The sequence below is a fragment of the Zeugodacus cucurbitae genome, chromosome 3 (genome assembly GCF_028554725.1).
Source record: "Zeugodacus cucurbitae isolate PBARC_wt_2022May chromosome 3, idZeuCucr1.2, whole genome shotgun sequence".
NCBI classification, from domain to species: Eukaryota; Metazoa; Arthropoda; class Insecta; order Diptera; family Tephritidae; genus Zeugodacus; species Zeugodacus cucurbitae.
In genome coordinates, this window is record NC_071668.1 from 64,202,568 (window position 1) to 64,217,702 (window position 15,135).

Consider the following 15,135-nt stretch of genomic DNA (forward strand, 5'->3'; position numbering starts at 1 on the left):
AACAACTTATATCCAGTTATAATAAAAATATGCCGACTGACAATCAAAATAACTTATCTAATCGCTGAAAATTACTTACACAAAATTTATCACAATTTAAAGTGGAGTAAACAAAACAAGGAGAAAAATTAAGAAAAAAAGTAACCTCAACTCGCACATACAAAGACATTATACTGCGTCAACATTTCTGTTTTCTTTATTATTCATCATTTAAAAAAGATAAGTGAAGACGATAAAATATTCTCAAAAATAAAAAAAAGCAGGGGAAATGAGAACAGCATCAGGCATACACAGAATCACAGCAGCAGTTTCTCGTGCGCTCCATAATCGTGTAGTACCGGTAGTCTTGGCAATGTGACGGACGCGTTTTTGTCACGCTAATAAAACGTACGCAGTTGGAAAAAATTTGCGAAGTTGAAAAAAATATTTGAAAATTTGCGAAAAAGTGAATTTTGTATTATATAAGTGGAAGTGAAAGTGTAAGAAAAAGTGTCTCAGGTTTTTTTTTTCAGTGTTTTAGTTGGTAAATTGTGAAGTGTGTGTGAGATTCCTATGTTGTATAGTGTTGAAAAATTTGTGCTAATTTCAAAATCAATACAGTGTAAAGTTTTTAGAATTCTCAACCAGTTAATTCTACTTTTATGCGTTGCTATCTTTCTTTTCTTACTTGCCATCCAAAAAAAAAGAAAGGTTTTCTTCGAAATTTACGCTCCACTCAAATCTCGCTGCTTCATCTAAAAAACTATTTTTGATTAGGTATGTAAGTATATATATATTGCCCGTCATTTGTATTATATACAACTATTTAATTATCAAATAATTTTAATTTTATACACATTATCTGATATTGCAAATATTCACCTTAAAATACGAAATGACATTATCTCACATTTTTTATTTGATTTTTTTTTTTATTTTTTTCCCTGTCGTTGTTTGATCTCTCGAGTGTTTTGCACTCATTTGCTCGTTCTCCCAATGTGATTTGGGGGGAGATAAAGGCAAAAGTAAAACAAAATTCATATCTCACCCGCCATTTACGTCAATGCTTGATAGCTGTTGTTCCAATTTTCAGCTTTCCAAAGCAACAACGTCGCGCCGTTTCATTTCCTAACTATACACACCCAGATATATATATGGGTATTTACTTTCATTCTTACGAGTTTCGATTCTTGAGAGTTGTTATACATTTGTACAATATAAAGTTCTTAAATATATACTTATATACTATATATATCTTTGCATATATAAAATATGCCACGCTCACAAAGTTTGAAGTATTTTGCAATTTTTTATTGTGTAAACATTTCAAAATTTCAAAAAGACCATTTAAAGTATATACAAATTTACTTAAGCTAATACAATGCGTATCGCAATTTATTGTTTTTTTTTGTCCGCTGATAAGCCAACGCTTTAAGTGGCATGCATTCGTCATACAATCTGTATTTTTGTTTTAAAACAATCTTTTTTCCCTTTTGCCCACATTTCTTACCTAATCTTCAAGGTGGCACACTCGACATTTCATTAATTCGTTAAAAAAGCAAGCGATTTGCCTTTTAGATGTATATATGTATATACCCTTGTTGCTAACTCGTGATAATAAAAGTACTGTTGAATTGTGATCTCAAGTACTTGTCGCATTCTGTAAAATTTTATGGAATTAGCTATCGCTTTTGATCTCATTTTATTAACGTTTATTTATTATTTTTTATCGGATGTTATTTTTTCTTCTTTAAATATTTATTAAATACAATCATAGTTTTTGTGTCTTTAAGTAATCATTCAATTCACATGAGAATTGAAACTGTCAAGTTAAATTCAGATTTCAAATCGATCTAGAGAAAGTGAGAGGTAGAGGTCTCTCATTTTCTGTCACTATAATCAAGAAAGATTACTGAAGCAAAGTGGATCCAATTGAAGATCGATAAACTATATTTGTATAGATATAAAACTCGTCATAAACAATTAAAGTATGGTAATTTAAGGTCTAAAAAAGTTTGGTAAACCTGACCTCTGAAACATCTATTACCCATTTACACCATTCATTACTCTTCTTATAGTGTATTTAAAAGGAAACTAGCTAGTTGCTTTGATATTCTATTGAGATCAAAAAAGCTTTTTACGACCTGCGACTTCTTGTATCAGGTCGTGGCTAATAATCCACTATTATCATTTTTTGAAGAATACTGTACTTAAACCAACTTTAATCTTAAAACCAGCATCAATTTAGTCGGAACAATCTGTACAGAAATCAACCGAAGTGTTCCGAAAGTGTCGAAATTATCCTGTCTCGTCTCTCTAAATTATTATACTTGAACAAGGTTAGTTTCGATTTTTCATCCACAACTGGAAATCACACTTTCCTGAAACGAACGAAATTTCCTGAGCCTGTTGCAAAGTAAAAGGAGGGATGCTTAAAACTATGTATTTATAAGATCCGAAAGAAGCTTTGGATTAATATGTAGATCTAACTAGGCATCAGCTACTAATTTGAATAATTTTAAATTCATATTACCACCAACGGAGATCCCCATAAACAATTGGTTTACATTAATACAATAGATCAACTGAAGTTCTGGAATAACTTTAATGATAAGAACTGATTCGGGATGATGTGGATAGTCTTGTATTTTGTATAGTCTTTTAATATGTTGCGACGAAGATATTTCTACATAGATGTTTATATTTAAGGACACTTAGTAGATACGAGTTTTAGAAACCCCATAAGGCTGGATATTTCACAAAACAAAATTATAATTAGCATTATTAATATTTTTCAGAGTGGTTTTTATGAACTAATAGAGTTTTTAGACAGGAGCTAATCAATTTACCAGCCTCTGCTCTATTAAAACGCTTTTTAAGGCAGTGGTCTGCTTTAGAAGCCGAAAAAAGCGGTTTTTAGCAATTTTTTTGAAAGGGAAGGAAATGATTGCGATAAACGGAATTTTAAGACGATAGTGTACTATATTTAAGACTTAAAAAACAATATTTATTATTAAAAAATATTGCAATTTTTTGAAAGTTGTAAGTATTTTTCTGGAGCGCCTGGAGTCTGCACTTGTAAATCGGTGCGGGTGATGGAGGTCGTGCGATGCATCTGAAACAGTCGAATTTTTTTTTTTATTTTTATAAGTTTCTTTTCTTTTTTTCGAAGTTTGAAAAAAAAAATTCACTCTTTTAAGAAAAAAAAATTGACTTTTAAGTTGCAAAACAAGTAGTTTAAATAATACTTTTGTCCAACTTTTTTTCTTTTGTTTTTCAAATAGAAGATAATTTAATACTGAAGCTAGATCACTTTGGGTTTTTGCGATCGGACATATATTATTTGTGCTCTCACCGGCACCGTTTTCTAACACTTGTAAAAATGAAAACTCGAGAAAACGCGCTTTAAAGTCTGCCTGTGCATTTGCACCTGCTCGACGCTCGGCCACTAAAACTGTTCTAGCTTCGAAAATATGTCGAATTGGCCTCTGGAATTTTAAAGACATATTCTTGGATAGTTTTGGAAGATTTTTAAAACAAAACAAAAAAATCGATTTTTTGAAGCCTGTAAAGCAGACTACTGCCTGAAGATCGATTTACTATACAAAATGAAATTACCTAAATTTTTTTTAATTGAATTTTAATCGACTGGAAAATCAACAAAGACGTACGTTCTTTGCCTGCGATCGGCTGAATTTTTTGATAAAAAAGCTACGGTAGATGTCGCTGCTAGAAATATTAATCAGCTGATAAAACTTACCAACTTCTTATGAAAAGCAAAAACAAAAATGTATAACAGCTGATTGGTTATCGAGTAGCCGGCAGTGTAAAAGGCAAAAAAGGGTTTCGCAATATACATTTTAATTGATTAATTAATTTGGTTGTTTTAATTTGCTATAAGGTAGTTCTGGTAATTAGTTTTTATCTAAATATTTATGTTTACTCTATAATAAAAACTCATCTTAAATTTTACTGCTTAAAAATGAATTTCGTTCTATCCAAATTATTTCATATATTTTATTTCTCTTTTTTGCTTTCAGGTAAGTTTTTTGGCACCTTCTACCGTTACAAAATGGATCTCGTAAAATTACTATCCTGCACTTTTTGTCTGCTTTGTGAGTGCATTTGCTCATTAGGTAATCATGGTAATTTCCCTAAAAGTATGCAATCAGTTGGCACAAAAATTAGGCCATCATATGCTTTATATACATAGCGAAGCACTGAACTGACTGCAGCCGTGGCAAAAGAGGGAGGTGATAAGATATTTCCTTTAAAAAATATGTGCGCATAAATATTTTGGAACATTAAATTTGTGTTTGCGCCTGCTGGTAGGCTATGGAATGTAGAAATATAAGAATTATTTGCAAATATAAGTATGTAGAAAGGCGTTTGAGAGCATAGAATTAAATTAAAATTGTTCTTAATTGCTGTCACATAATTTATTTTAAATTGCTCTTTGAAAATAATCAATTTTAATACGCTTGGCCTACTTTTAGGCCACTTGTTTTTTAGACATATTGCAGATATACATTTGTCTTGCAGATATTTTGATAATTTAAGCCATTTAAACATTCATACTTGTGTCAATTGTCACATTTAAGACTCATATCTACTTTCGGCAATAATTTATTCAGAAATATTAATATTCTAACAACTTTAAGCGCCTAAAAGCTGTTATGACATACGAAGCATTTCTGTGGCAAAATTACACACAAACAGCAGACAGCGTTCGTACGTGTCTGGCTTGAAAAATTTAGCAAAAATATATATTATAATTTATCTAGCATAGATTTTGGTAATGGCTAAAAATAGCCGAGGTAGAGGCCAATACAATATTGTGCTGTTGGAAATGCTTGTGCCAACGCGCTGGCGGTGAAGTGTTAATTTTCGCGATTTTCATGATTTTCACTTGAACAGCAGGCGAAAAATTATATGACTGACTGACTGGCTGAGGACGCTCCGGCTTGGCTGACAACACGTACCGTCTGGCAAATATTTCACATACATATAAACAAATCTTTGCACGCCAAAAAAAATTAATATCAAAAAAATATATATTTTATACACATTTAATAAATATTTAAAATTTTTCATTTTACCTTTATTTCATCACGTGCTGAAAATCATGTCTGCATATTTTACTGCTCTTCGTTCACTATTTGAATTGAAACTCCCACTTTGTTTTCACTTTGGAATGCGCAATTTCGTAAATTGTTACAAATGCAGGAAGTCTGCGATAAAAAGCGCATATCTCTGTCTGTCCGTCTGTTTGTTTGCTTTTGGCGTGCAAGAAAAGTGAAAATTGTCTGAAAATAAATGCTGAAAGTGAGTGCAATTTGTTGTTTATTTATCGCACTGCAGCGTGAAATTGCCACAAAAGAGCTTCATAAATAATCATGAAGTGTTGGTGGTCGCCTTTCCTTCGCCTGCAGGCGTGTGATTTAATAGAAAATATTGCATTTGAAGAAGTTTATTATTTCTTTGTATGTTCATGGTATATTATTTGATTCACGGGAGTCCAGTTCATCGTATCATTTAATATTTCAATGTTGCAAATTTACTCTATAAAATGTTTGTACCAGAAAGCTGATTTTGAAAGCTCCCCTGTCAGTTTCATATATAAAAGAATCCTTTATAAGGATTTTAAAATACTTTTTAAATTAAAAATTCCAAACAGAAATTCGCCGGATCTTTTATCATTCTTCAAATTGACGCAATAAAGCTTTAGTATCAGAAAGCTCATCTTAAAAGCACTTCTACCATTTTCATTTGTAAATAAATAATTTATTGGGATATAAAAATATTAAAAAAAAAAAAAAAATAAGTTCCCCGGATAATTTAAAATTTTAACATTGACATTAAAATGTGACAATGAGCTAAGTTCGGGTGTAACCGAACATTTTATACTCTCGCAATTTATTTATTTAACTTAATTAATATTATATAATACACAATTTGACTCACATATTCGTCATATATATTATATAAAGTCCATTGAAAGTTGGAAACCCTACTATTAGGTTAGAAGCACCGAGGTCCTCATGTTCGATATATGGGGCCTTGAAAACATATGGTCCGATTTTGGGCGATTTTTAGAATGGGGCTGCCACACTATAAACATAGTATTTGTGTAAAGTTCTGCACCGATATCTTCACTAGTGCTTACTTTATATATTGTAATGTAAACGATTCAGATCGTCTTCAAAGTTCTTGTATATAGGAAGTAGGCGTGGTTGTGAAACGATTTGGCCAATTTTTACAACATATTATTGGGAGGTAAGGAAACTATTATAAACCAAGTTTCATTGAAATCGGTCGAGTAGTTCCTGAGATATGGTTTTTGACCCATAAGTGGGCGACGCCACGCCCGTTTTCCATTTTGTAAAAAAATCTGAGTGCAGCTTCCATCTGCCATTTATTATGAGAAATTTGGTGTTTCTGACGTTTTTCGTTAGTGAGTTAACCCACTTTTAGTAATTTTCAACCTAACCTTTGTATGGGAGGTGGGTGTGGTTATTATCCGATTTCAACTATTTTCATGGGGTGTGGTGGGGTACGTAAGAGAATCGACTACAGAAAGTTTGGTTTATATAGCTTTATTGGTTTGCGAGTTATATACAGGGTCCCGCCCACTTTTCAAAAAAAAATTACATCCAAATGTGCCCCTCTCTAATGCGATCTTATGTTCGAAATTCTCCTCCAATTTCAACCTCCTCAGGGTGCCAAGGAATGTGTGTTCCAAGTTTCATTAAGATATCTTAATTTTTACTCAAGTTATCGCTTGCACGGACAGACATCCGGATTTCAAATCCACTCGTCATCCTTATCATTTATATATATATAACACCATATCTAACTCTTTTATTTCTAGGTGACACAAACAACCGTTATGTGAACAAAACTATAATACTCTGTGCAACAGGTTGCGAGAGTATAAAAAAGCTCCTCCCAAAAGCTCTTCTAGCATCTTCATTTATAAATAAATCTTATATAATGATACACACATATTTTTTAAATTCGAACCTGGGAAAAAGTTCGTCGGATCATTTACCAGAAAGCTCTTCACAAAAGCTCTTTTTTCAGATTTATATTTAAAGAAAGCTTATATTTTGTTTTCCTTCATTATAATCCCTCCGATTATGGATCACTTACCTCACTAAAATTGTTGCTCCAAAAGCTTTACTTCTTAAAAAAGCTTGTCTTTATATACTCCAAAAACTACAAAACACAAAGTGTCTTGAACTAAGCATAAACTTAAGGTTCCAATGTACTTGAAGATATCAATTATTAAAGATATTAAACCTAGTGTTCCGAATGTGGAATCTTAAAGTTCCAGCTTACTGCGGGTTCCGAATGTGTCGAACTGATACTCTCTCGTCCGTTAAAGTAGCACAAATTATTACACTGAACTACATAGTTTAGATTAGGTTCTTCTTATAGAACTTGAGTTTACACTTAGATTGTTTAAATCACACGTTTGGTGTTTCTTGAAATGAATGATTTATTTCAATACCAGTTAACTCACCTGATTTGTACCAGAAATGTTATCCTAATTAACTCAACCTTTGTCTTACTGATGGTGTGATTACTGATTAAATCTCACATTTTTCTGGACAAATTCGACCGAAGAGTTCATGCAATTTGTTAGTCTTAACGGATGAGTACGAATCGAACAGTGACTATTACTGGGCGCAAGTGGTACCATAAGCAACATAACATTCACTGCGGTTCAAAAGAACCCTGCCTCCTGAGCTTAAAAGTGAGAACCCGGATATAGACCTCAAGAGCGAAGGGACATTCTTGAAAAAAGTACGCAGTTAAAAAATGGCGAAAAACATCAAGACGACACAACGAAATATATAAATATGTATGTTAATAAACATGCAAAATAGCTGTTGTAGATAATGAAAATTTTTCAGGCAATAAAAATAAATGCCACCTTCATAACAAAAACAACAACAACAACAAATTTTTTTGGCACCAAAGATACGTGGTGTTTTCAGACAACGGCGTAGACAGAATATTTCTTGTTGTTCTTGTAGTCTTTTTTTTTGTTTCGGTCTCGGATGTGTGGGTGGCAATATGGGGGAAAAATAACGTTAAATACACATTTAATTTCACAAAATAAAAATATTATCGCTGCATAATAATTGGTAAATGTGTAATTGAAATATACTAAATGTTGTTTTTGTTGTGCCTTTCACTGCAAAATACGGCATACGAATTGCAAAATATATATGTTTGTATATGAGTACAAGCGAACGAGACGTGCGAAATATGCAAATAAGCTATGCAACGGAAGTCAAGGCTCATTGCTGTTGCTGTTGTTGGCTTGTGAAATTAAATTTGTACAAACTGCAGTAATTATGAAAATAAACACAACGCCCGCCTCGAATAAACAGAATGAAGTTGGGCGCGCCACACCCGCCTAGCCAACACGAGCAAGTAGCGGGAAAGCGTGCAGCAGCGAATGTGTTGCTTTATGAAATTATGCGTTGAAATAAAGGAAATACAAAATATGGGTAATATGTGAGATATGAAATAAATTTAGTAAATTATGGGATGAAAAAAATATTAATAAAAAAAAATTAAAAATATAGAATAAAATCAAACAACAAAATTAAATTAAATATATTATGTTTACAAATTATACTTATAAGAATTGTCAAAAAATCAAAATTATACAAATAATAATGGATAAAAAATAAAGAAAAATTTTAAAAATATTATTTATTGAAAAACTAACATGTTTCAAATTTAAAAAATTTAATGTAAGAAAATTGATAAATAATAAAAGAACAACAATTAAATAAAATATAAGTGAGAGACATTTAAAAAAGAGAAAGTAATAAATCCTTTAATAAATTTATTGAACGCTTTAATTAAAAAAAAAAAATGATAGTAAAGACTAAATACATTTTTTTTTAAACACATAATTACAGAATAAAAATAAAATAAAATAAATTCATAAAATATAAGTATTGTAAAAAAAAACAATTTTCGTTAATAAAAAATGTAAAAAAAGTAAATAAGAAAATAATAAATTAAATAAAAATAAATCAAAGCAATAAAATAAATGAGAAATATGAAATATATAAATTAATATTCAAAGTAGAGCAAAATGTAAATAATAATAAATAGTAAATAAAAAGTAAGGAAATTCTAAGTTCGGATGCAACCCAACATTTTATACTCTCGCAATTTATTGATGAAATTTTATTAACATAACACGCAATTTGACCCATATATTCGGCATAAACTCCATTAGAATAACGTAGATCATCATATATAGTACATATATGAGGGCTAAAGTAATTCCTGAACCGATTTCACACATTTTCACCACCAAGGTACACTATATTCAAGTCTTTGTGCTCACTTAATTTGACTAAGATATTGCTGCTATATATATTTCTGGCCTAATAATGAAAATAGGAATATTTTCAACGAAAATGGTTTTTATTGTTTTTCAAAATATTCTCCATCAAGATTTATACACTTTTGCATGCGCTCAAACCAATTTTCGAAGCACTTTTTTGAGCCTTTTTTTGAGTGATTGTCAAATTGTGCGGGATCCAACGAGAACAAACCTTTTTTACGGCCAGGTGTTCATGCAATATCAAATGTATGCTGGTGGGAGAAATGCATAGGCATGCCTCTATCTGAAGGTATGTTACATGACGGTCTTGCATTATCAGTTCACGTACGGCATCGATGTTTTCTGGCACAACGGCTGTTTTTGGACGACCTTCACGGAATTCGTCTTTGAGCGAGCGTCGGCCACGATTGAATTCATTGTACCAGTTCTTCACAGTGCTATAGGATGGTGCTTCATAGCCATACAAAGATTTTAGTTCATCGATGCACTCTTGTCGCGATAATCCACGTCGAAAGTTATGAAAAATGATCGCACGAAAATGTTCACGAGTTAATTCCATTTTTTGGCCGAGATGAATTTTTTAATTCCCTGTAAATAAAACAATTCACGATTAAATGACAAAACGTTCTGAGTGATGTTATGCTAAATAATGTCAAACTTTCCAATGGAAATGTCAGATTGCACCTGGCAACACTTAGTGTTGCCTAGGCCAGAAATATCTAGAGCAGCCCTCGTATTAACCGAGGTATAAGGTGTTATCCATCGTAGTTTTTATAAACCTATAATTAGGTATATGGAAGCTAGGGAAGTTATGACCCAATTTTATCCATTTTTGGTACAGAGACACACAATAAGAAGAAAAGAAAGAAAAAAAAAATCCCTCTAAATTAATTTAAGATATTTAAAAGATTTCCGATATTTTCGGTGAAAAATTACCTTGGGACAGTGAATTCTTCATATTCGATATTCGGGGCTTTGAAAAGTTATAATCCGTTTTCGAAAATTTTTTCACAAGTGATGTCACAGCTCAAATATAGTATTTGTGTACAGTTTTATTCCGCCCCTTCATTGGTTCCTAATGTATGTATTATAAAATGAAGGAATCAAACGGAATTCAATATTCCGTTCGTCATCAGGGTATTCCGAAAATATTATATACCAAATTTCATTGATATCGGTCACGTATTTCCTGAAATGACCCATTAGTAGGCGATGCCACACCCATATCCTATTTTTTATAATCTGTCTGCAGTTTCCTTCTGCCATTTCTTTTAGCATTTTAAATTTAGCATTTCTGGTTTTTCGTTTGTGAGTTAACGCACTTTTAGTAATTTTCAATATAACTTTTGTATGGGAAGTGGGCGTGGTTATTCATGGTGTATAAGCTGTCAAAGTAAAAACAAGTGCTTGACATTTATGTTCAGTGTAATATGTACCATTATTAGCTAAAATCTCACACCAGAACTGGTTCTGGTTCGCTAATTGTTGGTGACTGTATCTTCCGAAGAAAATGGGCCACCTAGATCATGTGATTTGACTACTTCGGACTACGATTATTTATGTTGATAAATGAGTTACGACTAAACTGCTGTTAGTATTCGTCATCTTATTGAAGAGATTAAGTTAAATATACTGGGAAAAGTTGTATAAAATGAGACTTACAGAGAGATTTTCACAGGACCTAATATATAAATTTTGTTTTAAGCTAAAGAATATTGTTTATTTGATACATTTATGTATTATTTGAATAAAAAAGTCCATAAAAACACCCTTTATAAGTTCAAAGTATTTTACATTCACAATACAATTTATTATTTTGTAATCATAAATATTTTTGTTCGAGTTTCTTATTAAAGTAGTTACAAAAATCAAAGCAAAATCCATTATTTTTACAAAAATATTTTTATATATTATTTTCAAAGTAGCCTATCTACATACGATTAAAGCTGCCAAAAATGCCGACGAAAAGAATTTATGGCTATTAAAATTTTAAGGCTGAATGCTTATGGCAAAATATGAGATAAGATTAAAAATAGAAAATATTAAAAGCAAATTTAAGCAAATATACTAAACGACAATTTATTGTTTGATCAAAAACTATAAAATAATACATAAATCATTAGTTGTTTGCAATAGACTGCCAAAAATAAATTAAAATATAATTATAATAGAAATAAAAAGTCAAAGAGAGAAAAATCATATTTTTTACCTACACAAATGTGCACAAGAAACCCTTAATAAATGTTTAATTTGCGTTTTCTTTTAACTATTCACATGCGTCCCACATTTCCCACGTCGTCATTTCACTTTCACATTCAACTCCTACTTTCGCCTTTATATCCTTTACACCTACGCTTGTAGACCGTTGCATTCGCTTGTTGGCGCCTACGCCCACAAATCAGCTGTTTACAGCTGGCACACATTTCAAAACAAATAAAGAACAACAACAAAAGAGAAAACGCAGGGAAATTTCTACTTTCAAGAAGCCAAATATTGAAGCTGTAAATTAATGTGAGCTATTTGCGCTGAGTTCTGCTTGAGATTTCTTTGATTCTGTGTAACTGAGTGTGGACGTACATGACGTATACTTAACATTACTCGTTGCATTGCTGTGACTCGTGTGTTGTGTGGGCATAGTTGCACTTTAGCGCTGTTATTCACGCAAACTATCTTCGAAGTGTGTGTAGGTGCCAATAACGCGTAGTTTTTGTGTAAAAGCGCTGGCAGCCAAGCTGCATTACACGCGCCGTCCATTCTCGGTTCTTACAGCCTACACAATTTGCTGTCTGTAGGCAGCCAGTCTGGCTGCTGCTTTTATGTTGCTTCTGTTTCTTCTGCGACGCAGTTTTTCACAAGCGTTTTTCATACATACATAGATACTCATCTCACCTCACCGGCAATAATTTTATTCTAAAATTTCCTTTTATTTTTATTTTTGTAAATTTTTCTCACTTAATTGCTGGCTACCTGGCACTGTAAGCTGCCATTTTAATTAAAATAACCCTTCCATCTACATGCATAGGTATGTAGTATTACTTGCTAACACCTCAAATGTATTTTGCTGCCCCACTTACTTGCCACCATTTCGTGCGTCTTTCAATTAACACTCGAACGTGTTAAAACGATTTACGGTTAAGTGTTAATGCTGCATTATCAATTGAGTTGTTGGTGTAAGCTCTCCCCTACATTAACCTTGACTCGAAATTCTACACTTCTAGTGGTAATGTGGGTATTTCTGATAGTGTTCTAGTGTGTGTTAATGTTCTATTGTATATGTGTGTGCGTGCTTGATTACATGTTAATGTAAGCCTCTTTGACGGCAGCCTCATTTGTGTAATGAGTTGTTATCGATTTGCTAAGCTTATCATTGTGCACGAGTATTTATTTTACGCCTCTTTACTAAGAGGTGGAAAGTGATTTGACGAGCGCGCTAATGTTTAATTGCATGGTTGTAATTTTTTCCATAAGTAATTGACTCTAGTTCATGGAGTTTACTACAGTGATGGAATTAAAAAAAATATTTTCGTAAATTTTATACAAAATGCATTTTTAGAGTTGTCACTTAACTAAAATTTAAAAACAGCCATTGAGAAAATCATTAAAAATGGTAAATATTAATAAATGAATGATGGGCCTAATCATTGAATCCGCAGCGACTTCAATTTCGATACGATAAAGATTTTCGATCGAAAATTTTCATGCAATCATTGATATCGTAGATAAACTGCTTTACCACAAAGTTAGAACGTAAAACTGAAATTAAAAGTATTTAATTCGCTAGAGACTATCTGAGAAAATTATTTCGCTATTTCGGCGTAGCAACTTTATATCACTTTTAAACACCTTAAATTTATTTTTGTTAGTCTGTTTTTGTCTCTTGTCTCTAAAGTGCCCTTTTCAAATATAATTTAGTCCATCATCAGTAATTATTTACATAAAAAGTTCCAAATGATTTACTTTTTTTAAATTTCCGCAATCCACTCATAAACGGTTAGATTTCGACCAACATTTTCAATTTGGGGATTCAATGATTTCGGAATTAGCCGCGGAATGTATTTTTTCGAGTCGGTAAGTGAGTTCAATGTGATCGTAAATTCTATTTTCAATACCGTTTCAGTGATTTCGACGTAAATTTTTCGATCGTATCGAATTATTTTTCGATCGAAACGGATTCAATGATCAAGCTCAATATGTTTGAAATATGCAATGTATATCCGAGTGGATTAAATATGCAATATTTTCTAAACCAAAGCAACCAAAATAAAGGTAAAGGTGTTAATGGGGTTGCCATCATTTTTGAGTTTCTAAAATATGTGAAATCTACGTAAAGTATAATGTTTTTTTTAAATTTGGCATATGGGTTTTAATGAAAGTATTTTCGATATATTGTGTCTCAAACTCTTAAACTAACTTTTAATAAAATATATTTACTATAATTTAAATAATTTTACCTTCCATGAGGCACTATACTTTTTCTTCTTTTAATTTTTCTCTCAAGCTAAATCTAGTTCCATCAATCTTATCAATTTTACTTGAGATAAATGGCATGTTTAGAATATATTACGGCAAAATTATGTCATTATAAATCTCGAAGACTGAGTCCTTCAACATGCCGTTGTGCTGTCTTAAATATTTTAAATTTTTGTTGTAAGTTTCAAATCGCAACTTTTGAGTATTTGCCCCTAAAAGCACACAATCTTATTAAGAAAATTAATAATATTTGGTTCTTTCGTTTTCGAAGTGCTTAAGCGTATTAATTTATCCAAGTTTGAGGGACTACAAATCCTCTCTTAATATGCAACACATAAAGTCACAGCCCAAGAGTATGATTTAAATAATTGTATCGTCCACGAGACTTCAAATTATTTCCTCCTGTAGAATCTAAGCTGATTCATGGTTCAAATTTAGGTGCCCGTAGTTCCATATTACAGCTTTATCTGAGACAGGTAGCTTGTTTAGAACATTACACATATTAAAATTATGTTATATCTGAAAGACTGAGTCCATAAACAAAGATTCTCTACACTATTTGACAGTAGCGCCATCTATCAGTAAGCTTTAGTACTGTGAGATTTCTTTGATGAATGAATGAATCTTTTTTAAATATATTTTATAAATTTTAAAATATTTTTTCATATTTCTGATGATATATTATAATGAAACGAATACATTTTATTGCCTAAATTTATAGGCTATATTGCTATATATTTACAAATATCTGTACATACATACTTATGTACCAACTTTCAAATTAAAAGGCAATGAACTTGTCGCAACATTTATCCGCAGGCTGCTGATAGGCTAAAGTCTTTAGACATTTAGTGTAACAGACCTTAAATTAATTACTTACGAAACCTTCTCAAAGATAAAGAGAGTTCAAGTGTACACGCACAAATAAATCTTTCAAATTATATAGGCAGACATACAAATTAAGTCGAAGTATGTCCTTGAAGCAAGTATTGTCTGCAAATATCTATGTGTGTAGTCATGAGCATTACACAAATCCTTTTGGCCACGCATATTGCTTCATTTCTCATGAATTTCAAATCTAGTGTGAGTGCATACTTTCAGGCGCCTAATGCGCGTTCAACGAATGCGCTAAGTAAACAACGTAGCTTGTTATCATGCACAATAAATGATTTACTTCGATGATGTCTTTATTTTTTTATTTTTATTTATTTTTGTTCTTACCTCCATTGTGCAGTTTCTTCGTCGCCGTTGATGGGCACATTTTTTTTTTAATTTTACTTAGCTGCTTTGCGTTTCAATTTTCTTTA

General features: G+C 31.7%; 1 protein-coding gene across 1 annotated transcript in view; it reads left to right on the top strand.

Annotated features, from left to right (window-relative positions):
* The first annotated feature begins 329 nt into the window (after positions 1 to 329).
* Positions 330 to 15,135, top strand: part of LOC105208497 (PRL-1 phosphatase) — an 88,712-nt gene continuing 73,906 nt past the window's right edge. Inside the window, exon 1 of the mRNA XM_054226988.1 lies at positions 330 to 479. The gene's annotated coding sequence lies outside the window, so the exon portion shown is untranslated. The remainder of the gene's footprint in view (positions 480 to 15,135) is intronic.